Consider the following 13,787-nt stretch of genomic DNA (forward strand, 5'->3'; position numbering starts at 1 on the left):
TTATGACAAAATAGAAAAAATAAGAGTTTAAAAAATGAACAGAATCTAAACAATGCATTTCTTCAATTTTAGTCTAGTTTTTTTTCCCCAATTAGAAAGTAATAATTATTTATTTATTTATGGCATGGTGGTGCGTAACAAGGAGAGAAGATTCATTACAGTCAGAACAAGTTTGAGGAAAAGACTATGATGCGAAGAAGGAGAAACTATACGCCTACTTGAAACCTTTTTATGGATACACAACATAGATTTCACAATTATTCTATTCGAGGTGGACATGCAGCTTGTCTTCCAAGTTGTGAAGGAAACAAATGCGGATTTGACTGAGTTTGGAAGCATTACGGGGTAATGTCGAGAAATACTATTTGTAAACCCAAATTTCTAGATTTATCTTGTTCTTACACAAGCCAACGAGATTGTTCATGTGTTAGCTAAGCATTCCCGTTATTATGGTAGTCTTTTTGTTTGGTTGAAAATAACAATATATATTGATGATCTTTTAAGTCCATAATATGTTACTTCTAATTCTAAATGAATGTTTTACGGTTAAAAAAATTATTTATTTATAATATAAAATATGCCCCCAGTAATCAAGTAATTATATAATAAAATAAATACTGTGTGTTTTTATAAAATAGCCTTCTTTATTTAGTATTATACAATATAGAATTTTATAGTCTAAATATCTTAAGATACCCACTATTACCCTTTTGTAGGTCTCACTAACTTAATGAAATAAGATTGCATTTTTTAAATAAAGTAAATAAATTGATTGCATTTATATTATTTTATGAGTAAATAATATAAATATATATTAATAGATAAATTATATGCTCAAATATAATATATTTTAAAAATATATCAAAATAAAAATAATATTATTTTCCATCTGTATTATAATTTTGTAATTATATATTAATATATTAAGACTCAATAAATAAACCATATATGCAAAAAAAATATTTATAAAAAATGGTATTAAAAATATATTGATAAAACTATAATAAAATAAAATATATGTGACCGAATCCTGGAAATGTTGTTTTCGAAGGGTTAAAATAAACCTAATTAAAATTATAATTTTTCGAAATATGATATTAATATGTAGACATGGAAATGAGTCAGGTTTACTAATAAACCCGATTTGCCCCCGGCTAAATAGGTCCCAAGCGAGTCCCGGGTTTAACCGGACCCGTCCCACAATTATATTTATATAAATATATATTATTAATAATAAAATATAATTTTTTACATTGAATAATATATACATTATGCCTACACTACAAGAAAATTTAAAATCAACAACGCACAACCGTTGTCGTATGTTTTTTAACAACGGTTTTAGTGAAAATCGTTGTCGTAGGTACGTTTTTTAAGCAAAAGACAACGGTTTTACGAAAACCGTTGTCTTTTGGGGGTCAAAGACAACGGTTTTTAGGGTCAATGACAACGGTTCTATAAAACCGTTGTCTTTGAGCTTTTTTTAGTGTCAAAGACAACGGTTTATAGACCTGTTGTCAATTAACGTGTTTTTTTGGACAATCGACAACGGTTTCAGAAAACCGGTGTTTAAAGATGTGATTTACAACGTATTTAGCGACGGGTTTGCTGAAACTGTCGCTAACTTTAGCGACGGTTTTATAATATCGTCGCTAATTTAAAAATAGCGACGGTTTTGCTTAAAATTGTCTCTAAATATAGCGACGGTATAAACTCCGTCGCTTTCTTTAGCGACGGTTTTGATTAAATCCGTCGCATGTTTTAAACCGTCGCTACGTATAGCGACATTTTTAAAAAAACTGTCGCAAATTTTAAAACTCCGACGGTTCTTGGCTAAACCGTCGCTACTAGCAACGGTTTATTCAAAAACCGTCTTAAATTATCTATAAATACCTACCCATTCGGTCCATTTTAACTCACACCATTTCAAAACACTTAAATTTTTCTTCTAACACGATTTTTGTTTCGATTTAAAGTAAAAAAATTTCCCTTTATTTTTTTATAAATTTTTAAGTTTTAGTTAAGATCATGAATATTGTTAGCCTATTCAAATTATAAGTTTTTTTAAATTTTTTTATTTTACTGAAAATATTAGCGACTGAAATCATAAAATAACCGTCGCTAAAATTAGCGATGGATATCATGAACTAACTGTCGCGAATTTTTAGCGACGGTTTTACACAAATTCGTCGCTAATTTTGTTGGCGACGGTTTTTGAACAACCGTCGCAAAATGTGTCTACAACAAACACTGTTGTCTTTGAGCGCAACCTTTAACCACAGGGGCTTTAACAACGTTTTTAAAATGGCTACGACAACGGTTTTTAATGTGAGGCGGGTGTCGACGTGTTTCCATCTCGATTGATCAGTTAGGAATTTGGAAAATAGTTTAACGTAAAAATAGAAACGCGTTAAAAATGTTACTCATTATCTTGATTTGTATAATTCGATGGCTGCAAATTTATGCACTTGACTTCGGCATGTTTGGTAAGTTTGGTGGTTTTAGTGATTGTATTTTAGTTTAAATTAGCGACGTGACAAACGTGTTGTCTGTATATAATATAATATATAAATATTATTTATTGCATATGTATATTATATATTTATTTTCAAATATTTGTTTTATGTTGAAATTTAATATTTTAATATTGAATATTGAATGTTGAATATTTGAATGTTGAAAATTAGGTGTTCAATATTGAAATTTGTGTGTGATGATGAAGGTAATGATGTAATTTATTTTTGGATTATTTTAAAGATTTTCTATAAATAGATCTCTCATTTGTGAAGAAAATCACAATTGAGTTGAGAGAAAAATATTATAAAGTGTGTAGTGTGATAATTTTAAGAGTTTGAGATTTTTACTTTTTACCTTAAATTTTTACTTTTTCACAACACGTTATCAGCACGAAGCTCTAAAAGTCCTCCATATTTTTCCAAGCTCCAAAACAGAAGAAAAAGGTAACAAAAGTAATAATATTTATTTTATTGTTTATTTATTGTTGAGGATCGATGTGGAGTTTAGAGGGGGGTGAATAAACTCTTTTCTTTTCTTCTTTTGAGTTGCTAAAATCCTGTTAAAGATTGTAGCTAGTCTTGTTCAAGTGTGCAACCAACAAATCACAGAATAATGCGGAAACGATCTGATGGTTCGGTAATTGAAATGATAAAAACAGTAGGCAGTAGACAGTAGTTGTTTATGGAAGTTCGAAGATGAAATCTTCTACGTCTCCCCTTCTTCTGTTTCCAGAAGGTATCACTAAAAGACTTTGGATTTTACAATACACACTAGTACACGCCCACTTCAGCAGGACTTACCCTCTGCCTACTGAAACTCTTAGTATATCAACACGATAATATATAATCAAGATTCTGGAATAGACTCCTTTCCAGATTACAAACTCTTCTCAACAAGATATGAATAATATGAACTGTTTATGAAGAGTGTGAGAAATAGCAGCACAAAATGATCTTCAACCGATCGGATATATGCTATGAAGCGTGTGCTACTTTTCTGTATGTCAAGCTTTTTTGTATGATAAGAGAGTTTTTGTGCTCAAAATCAACGTTGTGAGTATTACAATCAGTATATCACTTTATCAATGTTGTTCTTGTATATTTATAGAAGTTTTGATCCCAACATCTATAAACAAAACGGCTTCTTAGACTTCTGATATATTCAGCTTTAATACCTGAAATAGGTCCTGCAGAAAAGCTTCAAAACAATCAGTCTTGTTTTATACCAAAATTGGTAAGACGTAATAAATGACTTCATACAGAATTAATGGTGCAATTAATGCTAGTACTTGATAAAGTAACGGTAACATTTAAGGCTAGTTCTTGTTTATGCGAAAGACGTAAAGCTACTTTGGTTTGGACTGAATTCTACTTCTGTTTCCTAGAGTTCAAAGTTCTGCTTCTGGTTATCTTGGACTTTAAGTTCTGCTTCTGGTTATCTTAGACTTTAAGTTCTGCTGATTTTAAGTCTCATTGCACATCGCCACAATTAAGTTATGTTCAACATTTATTGTTTATATATTTAATATATAATGTTATTATAAATAATAAAAATAAATTTTTCAAAAAACTTGTTATAAATCATGGGAGGATGTTAAGACGACATCCCACACTCCCGGTGAGGGATACGACAAGTATAAAAGCCTATAAGATTTTTAAACAAAATATCTTATGACATTTCATTATAATATTGTGATATGATATACATAATTATTTAAAACATTACTAATATTATATACACCATATTATTATCATAAAATTATACAAATACTTACATTTATTTTCTTGTACACCAACGGTCATAAACGGTAACAAAACGACTAATTTTTGCCCTATAAATATGATCTCACAAATATATTCAATCACTCCAACTTTCTCTTCTTCTCTAAAATTATTCTTCATCAAATTTTTGAAGAAAAAAGAAGATGGCTTTCACAAAGTTATTTTTAATTATTTTGGTTATAATACTCACGAATCTTGTACTTATCGGAGAATATTCTCCTCGTGTATTTTCTTTATTTTTACGAATGCTTGTATTTGTTTTTTATTCATTACTTTGTATTACAATATTCATTAACTAATAAAATGCATCGTAATTTTTTAGTACCATCATGTCAAACTTGGCAAAGCTAGAATTCATTGCTCTTGATATTACGGAAAAAAATTATATGCCATGGACTCTCGATGTAGAAATGCATCTCAAGTCATTAGGTCTAAATGAGACCATGAAAGAAAATGGCATATGCACATCACAAGAAAAGGCAAGAGCCATGGTATTTTTGTGTCGACATCTCGACGAGGAATTAAAATGTGAATATCTGATTGAAAAAGATCTCATGGCTTTGTGGAAGGGATTAAAAGAAAGATTCGAACATATAAGGGAAGTTATACTTCTGACCGCCCGAGATGAATGGAATACGTTGAGATTCCAAGATTTTAAGAAAGTCAGTGATTACAACTCGGCGATGTATCGAATAATCTCGCAACTGAAATTTTGTGGGCATGAGATTACTGAATTAGAAATGCTTGAAAAAACATTTTCCACTTTTCACGCATCGAATATAACTCTACAACAACAATATAGAGTGCGTGGATTTTTGAGATATTCTTNTGCTTTATATTCACCACAATCGAAAAGAAATTTGTTGAGTTTTAATGATATATATTCCCATGGGTATGATACTCAAACAATGAATGAAGGGAATGAGAAATATATGTGTCTTACCACATATAAATCAGGAAAGAAATATGTGATTGAAAAACTACCAATGCTCCCTACTGGATTGCATTATACACATATACGTCCCATTGAATCAAACATGGTAATTGATAATTCTTCAATATTAACCAATTGGCATGATCGATTAGGACATCCTGGTTCAACAATGATGCGAAGAATTATAGAAAATACACATGGTCATCCATTGAAAGACCAGAAGATCTTTCAGAATAATAAGTTTCAATGTAAAGCATGTTCTCTTGGAAAACTTATTATAAGACCATCACCAGCCAAAATCCAAACTGAATCACCAATGTTTCTTGAACGTATTCAGGGTGATATTTGTGGACCAATCCATCCACCATGTGGACCATTCAGATACTTTATGGTATTGATTGATGCCTCCAGCAGATGGTCACATGTATGTTTATTGTCAACTCGAAATGTTGCATTTGCAAGATTACTTGCTCAAATAATAAAATTGAGGAATCAATTTCCCGATTATACAATCAAGAAAATTAGACTTGATAATGCTGGTGAATTTACTTCCCAGACTTTCAATGATTATTGTATGTCTATGGGAATCATTGTTGAGCATCATGTTGCTCATGTACATACTCAAAATGGATTGGCTGAATCATTGATTAAACGTCTGCAAATGATTGCTAGACCAATGATTATGAAAACAAAGCTTCCTATTTCTATATGGGGACATGCAATTTTACATGCTGCTTCATTAATTCGCATCAGACCAATTGCATATCATAAATACTCTCCATTGCAGCTTGCACAAGGTTTTTCTCAAAGGTCTGGAATTGATTATGAAGAAACGTATTCTTCCGTGATGGATGCAATTACGTTTCGGTATTTGATTAGCCTGGTAGTATCTGAAAATTTAGAAATGCGTCTTATGGATGTTGTTACAGCTTACTTATATGGATTACTTGATAGTAATATATATATGAAAATCCATGAAGGATTTAAGATGCCTGAAGCACAAAGTTCAAAACCCAGATAATGTTATTCTGTGAAATTACAAAGATCATTATATGAGTTAAAACAATCCGGCCGAATGTGGTATAATCGGCTAAGTGATCACTTGATGAAAAAGGGATATGTAAATAATTAAAAATGCCCTTGTGTTTTCATTAAGAAAACAACATCCAAATGCGTAATTATTGCTGTATATGTTGATAATTTAAACATCATTGGAACGAACAAGGAAATTCAAGAAGTTGTTTCATACTTGAAGGAAGAATTTGAAATGAAGGATCTTGGAAAAACCAAGTGTTGTCTGGGTTTACAAATAGACNCGTCTTATGGATGTTGTTACAGCTTACTTATATGGATTACTTGATAATAATATATATATGTAAATCCCTGAAGGATTTAAGATGCCTGAAACACAAAGTTCAAAACCCAGAGAATGTTATTCTGTGAAATTACAAAGATCATTATATGAGCTAAAGCAATCCGGCCGAATGTGGTATAATCGGCTAAGTGATCACTTGATGAAAAAGTGATATGTAAATAATTCAATATGCCCTTGTGTTTTCATTAAGAAAACAACATCCGGATGCGTAATTATTGATGTATATGTTGATAATTTAAACATCATTGAAACGAATAAGGAAATTCAAGAAGTTGTTTCATACTTGAAGGAAGAATTTGAAATGAAGGATCTTGGAGAAACCAAGTATTGTCTGGGTTTACAAATAGAACAAAAAAAATGTGGAATATTTGTTCACCAGATAAATTATATAGAAAAGATCCTTAAACGTTTTAATATGGATAAATCAAATCCTTTAAGTACTCCAATGGTTTTTAAATCATTAAACATAGAAAAGGATCCATTCCGTCCATGTGAAGATGATGAAGATATTCTTGGTCCAGAAGTACCATATTTAAGTGCTATTGGTGCCCTTATGTATCTTACAAATTGTACAAAGCCTGATATATCTTTCGTCGTAAATTTATTGGCAAGATTTAGCACATATCCAACAAAGAGACACTGGAACGGAATTAAACATATATTCCGTTATCTACGAGGAACGACAGACTTGGGACTTTTGTATTCAAAAGATGCTAATCCAAGTATAATTGGTTATGCCGATGCTGGATACTTATCTGATCCACACAAGGCACGTTCTCAAACTGGATATGTATTTACTCGTGGAGGCACTGTAATTTCTTGGCGTTCACAGAAACAAACACTTGTAACAACTTCATCAAATCATGCCGAGATTATTGCACTACATGAAGCAAGCCGTGAATGTGTGTGGTTAAAATCAATGACTCAACATATCCAAATCTCATGCGGATTATCATTCGACGAGAAGCCTGTGATACTATATGAAGATAATGCTGCATGTGTTGCTCAAATGAAAGAAGGATACATAAAAAGCGACAGAACTAAACATATTCCTCCTAAGTTCTTCGCATTCACCAAGGAGCTTGAGAAGAATAAATGTATTGATGTTCGTCACATTCAATCAAGTGAAAACTCATCAGATCTCTTCACAAAGGCACTTCCTACGACAATATTCAGAAAGCACATATATAATATTGGGATGCGCAATCTACGAAATTTGTGAAGAATTGTTCGTGTCAACATGAGGGGGAGTTTACGTGACTGCACTCTTTTTCCCTTACTATGGTTTTTATCCCAATGGGTTTTTCCAAGTAATGTTTTTAATGAGGCAGTATAAAAACACGTAATGAAGACAATCATTATGATCATCATCACAAGGGAGAGTGTTGAAATTTAATATTTTAATATTGAATATTTGAATATTGAATGTTGAATATTTGAATGTTGAAAATTAGGTAAAATTAGGTGTTGAATATTGAAATTTGTGTGTGATGATGAAGGTAATGATGTAATTTATTTTTGGATTATTTGTAAATATTTTCTATAAATAGATCTCTCATTTGTGAAGAAAATCACAATTGAGTTGAGAGAAAAATATTATAAAGTGTGCAGTGTGATAATTTTAAGAGTTTGAGATTTTTACTTTTTACCGTAAATTTCTACTTTTTCACAACATTTTAAATATAATTTTTTATGTTTAAATGATGGCTAAACACATTAAAAAGTGTTTTGCTTAATATGTAAGAATTAGTTGAGAGAAATGTGGGGAAATATTGGTGAGATTTATGAAAAGTACTAATAGGTACATAAATGAAATTTCTATTTATATTGAATATTTGGGTAAATTATAAATATTTTTGGTGTGATATGTCATACCAAAGTTGTTACCCTAATTACCAGAACTTTTAAAATATAATAATATATGATGTAGATATAAAATTAAAAAGATATTTATTAGTATATTTTATATGACTTATTTCGTAAGTGGTATTTTTATTAATATACATTATAATAATATAATATAAATAAAAAAATATCACATATTTATAAATATTTTTAAAATATATTATATTTCATTATATAATTTACCAATTGATATATATTTGTATTAATTAATAATTTTATTATTTTTATACAAAATTATGGTACTTATTTTTAATAATATAATCTTAAAATAAATATGAATATATTTGTAACCTTTTAATAAATTTAATAATCTTGAGATTAAAAATATGTATAGTTGAATTTAAGAGTATTTGGATTTAAAACAATTTAGTTCAAGGATAAAATAAACTTTTTGGTTGGATCATATACCAATTAAATAATTTACAACACTTTATGTACTAATTTTTCAATTTATCGATAGTTTGTATATCAAATTATTTTTACGCTATTATTTTGTTTCGTAAGATAAGAAGGATTAATCGAGCTTATTTTTTAATTGGTTATCATTTTTGATGAAAAATTAGTAATCTGGAATGATTGTCGTTCTACTAAAAGTTATAGCGTGAGGTATAATTGTAACTCAAATTTTTTAAACGTACAATAGTTTAAACATCACGTTTCGGTCGTTATTCTCAGAGAGGACAATTATTGCACCCAACAGTTTCTCTCCCAATAATTACACTTCTTGTGATAAATGAAAATCAAACATGTGAGCTTGACTCTGAAACCAATTGTAGGACCGAGCGTTTGTCGTTTTACCAAAAACTATAACTTGTGATAATGATACAACTCAAATCGTTTAAACTTTACTGCAGTATCGATTGATCTACACAACATTAACAATTATTTCAACTAAGAGTTGATATTATTAAAAAAAATAAAAATCAGAAATTTTGGGTTACAGTAAAAATTATGGTTAAGGTTTGGAAAGTAACCCAGTTATTTAACACAAGTAAAAATCAGAAGAACAACTAACCAAGGGAAGAAAACTAGAGCGGATGTGATAAAACGAAAATGAACAGAACTCAAGTAAATTCAGAGAGGAAAACCTAAATAGGGTTCAAGGATATATTAGGAATTTAATCTAGATAAAGGCTAATTCAAAAATAATAATAATAATAATAAGACCAAAATTATTGTAGTAATTTATAGGAGCTCATTTCAAAAAATCCCTTTGGAAATAAATTATATTACATATAATTTGCATGCTTTTAATTTTTTTGTCACATTAATATGTATTTTTTTTTCAATTTTTAGTCTTTTTCTACAGGTGTGCTGATGTGATATTTGACATGTAAGCAAAATCCAACATCACAAATTTTTGGTGTTATATCATCATTTTTTAACGTCATGTTAACACTCCAATAAAAAATGATTAAATTTGAGATAAATGCAAATTAGTGACTTAATTCTTTCCTATATTTTTAATAACCTAATTCTTTCCTTAATTTTTTTAAAATAATGCAGGTTGATTCACCACGCTAAGTTTGAATATTATCGCTCGGTTCATATATAATTAAATTTAGTAATGAAAAAAGATGTTTGTGCCCTTGGGAGTTCCAAGAGATTTGGCTGCAATAACATTACTAGCTTATGGATAAAACACAGTCGAACCAAAAACTGAATTCTTCGTCTCTCCAAAAAATTGTCACTCTTTTTCTTCTCTCTTTTCCCCTCAGCTAAGCCACCAAAGCTTCTGCACTCGTTCTCTCATCACTAATTTAATAGATCTTCCCCATGAAATGACGTCCTTAATCATGAAAAATGATTCCAAAATCAGTGTTTTTAATTCAAACCCTGCAGACTACTAATCCAAGCTAATTAACAAAGCTTCGAGATTAATATATATAGTTAATGTATGCATAACTAACTATTTCTGACTAGTCCATATTTAACCAATAGATTCTTGCAAGAATTCAATTAGAATAATCTGTTAACACCTTGCGAAGAAAAGAAATGAAAAGAAAACTCTGCAAAAATTGACAATGTTATGTATAAAATATAGAAAAAAATTGTATTTTTGGTATTTTATATTTGTTTTTTTTTTCAATTTTGATTCTCAATATCATAACATTTTAGTTTTGATCATGTATCATTTGATTTTCAAAAATTTTAGTCATTTTTCATATAGAGTACTTATGTATCACTACATAAGACAGACATCAACGTCACATTGTTGTCACATCAGAACCACGTACAACAATGAATAAAATTGTCCAAAAAACACAAATAGCGGAAACTTGTATATTATGTTTTGTACGCATAACTATAAGAAAAAACTATTAGATTTTTCTCAAAAAAATAATTCTTTAGACAAGTTTCATATATTCTTCACAATTGGTTCCAATATTAATAGTTATTCATGCCAAACTAGTGAAAATATAAATCTTACAAGCTGATCAAATAGAACATAAAATCAAAAATATTGTTCTGATACTAAAATTTACTTACTAACGCATGTGTAATGAATGCCCAGAAATAACAACATATCATTTATGTGTTATACTGAATAAACAAGTCATTGATTTTCAGAAAAATTAACCATAAGATACGAGCAGAATCTGCAATTATAAGTATATATAAAATGTGTCAATTTAAAATTAATCAGACTACTTACATATGAATTATGATATGTCGGAAAATATCACAGATAAACTTAATTCCATTTATATACTAAAATTTAAGCAAGTACTCAAAATTAAATTAATATATTTTCAAAAAAAATTACACGTCGGGGGTAAAAGTACAAGCGTGTACCATAATATCAATTATATTTGCCTTATAGAATTTAATTGAGAGTTGTCAAATATAACTTAATTGATTTATCATCAGAAAATTTAGGGATTGAGGGTTAGAATGAATTGAAGCCATAGCACGTGAAATGGGGGGTCATTTCTTCTAAGGTTGATCAGGGATTGATGAAATAGCAGCGGATAGAACGCTACATTGTAAAAGTATTTAATTTAGATGCCGAATGTGTATCTTAATTAACCATGGATAAGTAGCAGAGGCAATGGCGATATTATTTGAGATGCAACCGCTTAATCTTGTTCTTAATATACCATCATCTTAAGAGGAGATTATAATATTCTTCTTGATCATGATTTTTCTAATCATATACTCATACATCAAACTCAACATCTTCGCTTATGATCACACTCTTTATCTATTGGATCATAGAGTTTTTAGCATTTCGATATCAAATGAGGATATATTTCTTGTTTTTTCATCCAGATTGGTCCTCTTTTCTATCGAAACATCGGAAGAGTAGGCAATTATGAGTGCTTGTATTCCTAAAGAACATTTAATATTTACTAAACAACTAGAATTTATTAGCGTAAATAACGAAAACGAGTAAAAAAAATTTTCATTGTACTTACAGAAATTTCGGCATAAACTCTCCTCGTAAATAGAAGATACAAAAAATCAAAACAACATGTATATACATGAAATAGGATCTCAATTCCACAAACAAGATAGAAAACGCATGCAGAACCGACCAGGCTCAATCACACCAAATAAGATCCAACAATCAATCCATCACAACAACATACAGATACATGGAGCATCTCACCCAAAAATGACTCAAATATAATGTAAATATATAAATATCTGGGAATTATAAACGACGATGACAACATACCGGGCACCTATACTTGACATTCCACCAGACACATCAACTCTCTTTGGATAAACTTCTATTGCAACACAAACAACCACAACATAAAAAAAAACAGGGGTTGGACCCCGATACGATAAACCAGTAAAATTACGACAAACATAAATTAAATGTAGCAATACCGAGTAAGATGCAATGCAATGTTATGAGGTGTATGAATGGTAACAATGAAATAACAGAGTCCAAACGAATCACATCAACAGCAGTAACGTTGGTCAACTATGTCAGGAATGCAACATCAAGTCGCCGGTCATCCATGCACGTAGCATCAAAGGTATGGGAGCTACCCGATCTTCCTCATGTTGTCATCAGGAGTGTTCAAATCCTATGTCACTCATTCAATCGATGACTCAATACATCTTAGTAGATCAATATCAATAGCAGTAAAATGAGTCAAGGATCAAAATTTTATGCAAAAATAGTTAATATGACCAGTCAACGAATTTCACAAATATTCTTTCCAGAAATAAAATATATTTTTATTTTATTTTAAAAAGATGAATATAGAGATCAATTCTCAACTCAGCATATCAATTCAAAATACATACGTGAATTTGTCAGATAAATCAATCCAAAGCATATGCAACAAATACCAGGCAACATACATACTCAACATCGATACATGTCGTTATAAGCGTCGTAATAGTATAGATGTAATGCCACGAGCCTACTGATTTTTTGGGCCTAAATGCACATCTTTTACAATATCTCATATACATTACTCACAATGTTATCCCACTCCTGACAGTGGTTTCTCTTGTCTTCCCTAGCAATGTAACACAGTATTTCCAGATCACACATAGAGGTTCTTATAGTGTGAGTACTAATTGAACTATTGCATTTGACCTATAGGTATTGTGTTCGAGTGATGAGGAAAGCGAGAGAAACCATTGCTAGGAATGAGATAGCACTATGAGTAATGTACATGGGATACAACGATGGATGCAATTGCAAGCCCAAAAGATCAATAGGCTCATGACATTCAAAAACAAAATTGGGATAGCACTATGAGTAATGTACATGAGATACTGTGAAGGATGTCATTGCATGCCCAAAAATCTGTAGGCTCGTGACATTATAATAGGTCTAAGCTACCTCCACCGAGTACTTCAATTACCACAAAAATATCTTAAGTACTTCTCGAAGAATCCAAACATATGATGGATAATTATTCTCACCAAATTCAAATTCATTGTTTCCAATCCAATTAATTAAACTTAATAAATTGTGTTATTTATTTGCTAAAAATTAACTTTTAAGCCTAAAAATCTCATTATCATAAATTTAGGCATTTTTCAAGATTATCATTTTCAACTTGTACTTATGATCGATTTTAAGATCATAATTCATCGCATACTTATCTAAAATGTACATACCATACATGGTTGGAATCCTAAATCAATTTTCCATCTTTAAAAAAGACATTGAAGTGAAATTCGATCGACATGTTAATTCACAATAAAACAGAAACTATGTGCAGCATATTCTGAGACAGATTTCAAGTACGTCAGTTGACAAGATAAAATTCATATTTAATTCATTTTTTTTACTCAAATC

Source organism: Primulina huaijiensis, chromosome 1, assembly GCF_012295235.1.
Source record: "Primulina huaijiensis isolate GDHJ02 chromosome 1, ASM1229523v2, whole genome shotgun sequence".
Taxonomy (NCBI): Eukaryota; Viridiplantae; Streptophyta; class Magnoliopsida; order Lamiales; family Gesneriaceae; genus Primulina; species Primulina huaijiensis.